We start from the raw sequence: 3,486 nt of genomic DNA on the forward strand, positions 1-3,486 counted from the left end.
GTCTACTCGACTGTCCGCTAGTAGTCAGATTTCGTGAAGATTTCACCAGACAAAATTATGCTCATCCAAGGCCAGTGTAATCTTCGCGGCATACCTATGATGTCGGCTCGGAATATATTATCTCATGAATAATGACAAGTAATGTAGCGATACCATCTTTTGTAGGATCGTATATTCAGAAATAGACGAGTGAAATTATAATCTGGAACTTCGTCAACTTCCGCGTTGAGAGAGAAAACTTTGCTATTGGTAAGGGAAAATATTTTGGGATACCAACTGGAAGTTCATTCCCTAACAAGTGGTCGCTCGGGAACGAAAAGAACCTCGTAGTTGCTTAATCAGCTTCCGAATTGTGGAGATAGTACCGCTTTCGGGTTCCGGAATAGATTGTGACGACTTTCGGCACGGATCGAATTCGCTTGGAGAATTTGGTAAGTTTGGGAGAAATTGGTTTTATTGAGCACAAAATCTTTTGCTTAAACATTCTCTGATCGTCCTCTGATCCATCTTGCTCATTCAGGATGTGTGAATGACAAGAAACCTCCACATCGTGCTTACATACCTCACAAATGCTGAAATAATGATAAAGTCATTACGAAATTCGTTTGCCTTGTGATATTGAGATAAAACTGGATAAATGGTATGAGAGAACTGCCTTTCGTTAAAGCAGTCATCTTAACGGCTAGTTGACGCTGGAAGGGTTGCTAAATATAGAAGGCATTGCACCTTAAAAGGAAATCAATTTATGCTTTTCGAGACGGAAGAAAATCTCAGAAACAAAGACTCGAAAACAGTTTAATATACCAACGTTTGTTGAATGTGCCACTTACGCTTCAATTCGTTCGAACTGCGTCAGTAAAGCGGTTTGTTTCTTATGTTTAGCCACGATAGACCGTGGGGACGAAACCGCGTGAAACTCAGTCGCATTTGGGGCATTGAAAATGGACCAGCAGTTCATCTTATCAGTTGATCTTTCTATAATCCTCCTCCAGCAAGTACTGCGCCAGCTAATCAGGTTGTACCATTATCCGCCGTTAGGTAGTACAACCTTAAGGCAGAGGGCCTTATAGGTAAGGCAATATTTCGAAACTTTAACTAAGCTCTGTCCATCGTTTTTTGACCAGGTTGGTGAAAGGTAGCGGATCGTCAATCAAAGGGGCTATGTAATTTGAACTGATAGGTACTCATTAGCCATTCATAGGTCCAATATATGTAACAGACAAATGCGTGTTCAGGCTTATTTTCAGTAACGTGATTTTAGTGCTTCATATTCAAACAGTCATGGCATTTCTACGAGTCTGTGGAAAAAGACATCGTGTGTTACCATGGACGCGCACTATGCGCAGTTTTCTTTGGTTATTTTCACGCTGCGAAATCGTATGAGAGTCACTTTTTTTGAGGAAATACGCGGCTTACTGAACATCGCAGAAACTTACCCTACCAAGCACACATGATCGTTTGGAATTATTTGGAAATATTTTTCATACAAGAAAGCATTTTGCCCCTTTCATCATAGTCCTCCTAGAAGACAGTGTGGATATAACTGATGGTTGAGCACTCTTTGTCTCAGATTAATGAGTAGATTCCGAACATCATTGCGAATACTGGTGGCAACCCTTCACTTACACCGAAGCTCACAACAGCTAGGAAATCGGTCGATCTATGGTTTATATAAGGTCATAGCCTGGAACTACTTTTTGCAAAAAATTCAAAGGAAAAGGATTCAGCAACAAAACTTTGACGGTACGGGAGACAGCCTTTTAAATTAGGTGCTATTTGGGATACCAAGTACCAAACGGAGTAAAATACTCGTGGCTGCATGAAATAATCAATGTATGAAACGACGTAATTAGATCAAAAGATGTCATTTTTATGAAAACTGGCAAGACTGTCTAGGGCAATCAGCAACTAATGTTGCCACATAATCCCATCTACACACTAATTTTGTTTTAAAGGATGGCTCGAGCTTTATCCCCTTATCCAGCTTTATCTCTCATGTGTGTTGGTCCTCAACTGATCGTGCTGAAAAGGCCACATGGTTTAATCGATATTTTAACCTTGATGTCGCCGTACACTGACATACTACTCATACGACTGTCGGAGAGTTTTCACAGACCTTACGAGATACATGTTTTCCGTAAAATATTCTTTTCATTAGTTATTGCAAAATGACATTGCTTTGTTGCCTTGCGTAGTCACAATTGTTACATATGTTCCTATAAACCATATTTTTTTTCAAACCAGACATGAATGTGGCTAGCCTGACAGTGACATTCTCACTCCATCATACAACGGTTGGTTTTTGGGAAAGAAGTATTTGAAATTTCACTGATCCTAGGAAAGGACCAAGCTATTCCCAAAATATGGGTCGGGAATCGAACCATAAGTAAGATTAACCAAGTCATCTTGAGACACTGCAGTTTGTTTCATCGGGATCAGCGCTCACATTCTCGAATCTTATAATGCGAGGGATACATGACTGATCCATCTGCGTGGAATAAAGACAAAAGCGCCCGTTTGGCCAGGTATTTTGAATCTGGTCACACACTTACCTAAGCTTTTCTTTTCTGACGTCATACCATTCGCACGGCAGGTAACATGAACAGTTACGATAACATCCAGTCTTCTCACCCAATATAAAGATTCCCCATTGCAGTTTATCTACAGAGCTCCGTCGTGCCTCATATAAACGTTGCAGGAAACTAATGTCCTTTCCACACCATCAGAGAGCTAAGTTGTTTTGTCAACTTTAAGATTGGAGTATCCCTACAATAATGATGCATTCAGGTCTCCTTGGTCATTATACTCCTTCCAAGGCACTTCAGCACGTGCCTCATCGTTGCAGGAAACTAATGTCCTTTCCACACCATCAGAGAGCTAAGTTGTTTTGTCAACTTTAAGATTGAAGTATCCCTACCCTACAGATGCATTCAGGTCTCCTTGGTCATTGACCTCCTTCCAAGGCACTTCAGCGATTATTCTGCCCGTCTATTAAAAAGCGATCCCAGGGGACTGAGCACAAAAGCAGCATTTCATGTATCTAGGCGGTTGGGTTTTCTCCCAAAATGTCTGCAGTTTTTTGTTTTATTGGTCATAGTTGTTCGGTTCACAAAACTGCTAAACTACACATTGATCTCAGCCGTGTCTCAACTGATTTTAGCGTGTATAAGAATGTGATATTCCTCATGTCCACAAGTGCGACTCCATAACTTTAAAAAATATCGCTTTTAACGATTCACCTCTCCTACAGAAGCCTCTGAACCAAAAATGCCATATAATGAGGTACCCCAAAGCTTGCTGCTCTGCAGCGCTGTCGAAGAATAATATTCCTCAGAACCGAATGCGAGAAACATGCTTATTATTTAGCTTGCCAAGTCATTCCAAATGCGACGATAACACAGCACTAATCAGTTTTGCCTTTGGTCTGCATCTGCTGCAAGTCTAGCTTGTTAGGCGGCTAACATTATGAGGAATGGTGACGTAAGC

The sequence above is a fragment of the Opisthorchis viverrini genome, assembly GCF_000715545.1.
Source record: "Opisthorchis viverrini unplaced genomic scaffold opera_v5_27, whole genome shotgun sequence".
NCBI classification, from domain to species: Eukaryota; Metazoa; Platyhelminthes; class Trematoda; order Opisthorchiida; family Opisthorchiidae; genus Opisthorchis; species Opisthorchis viverrini.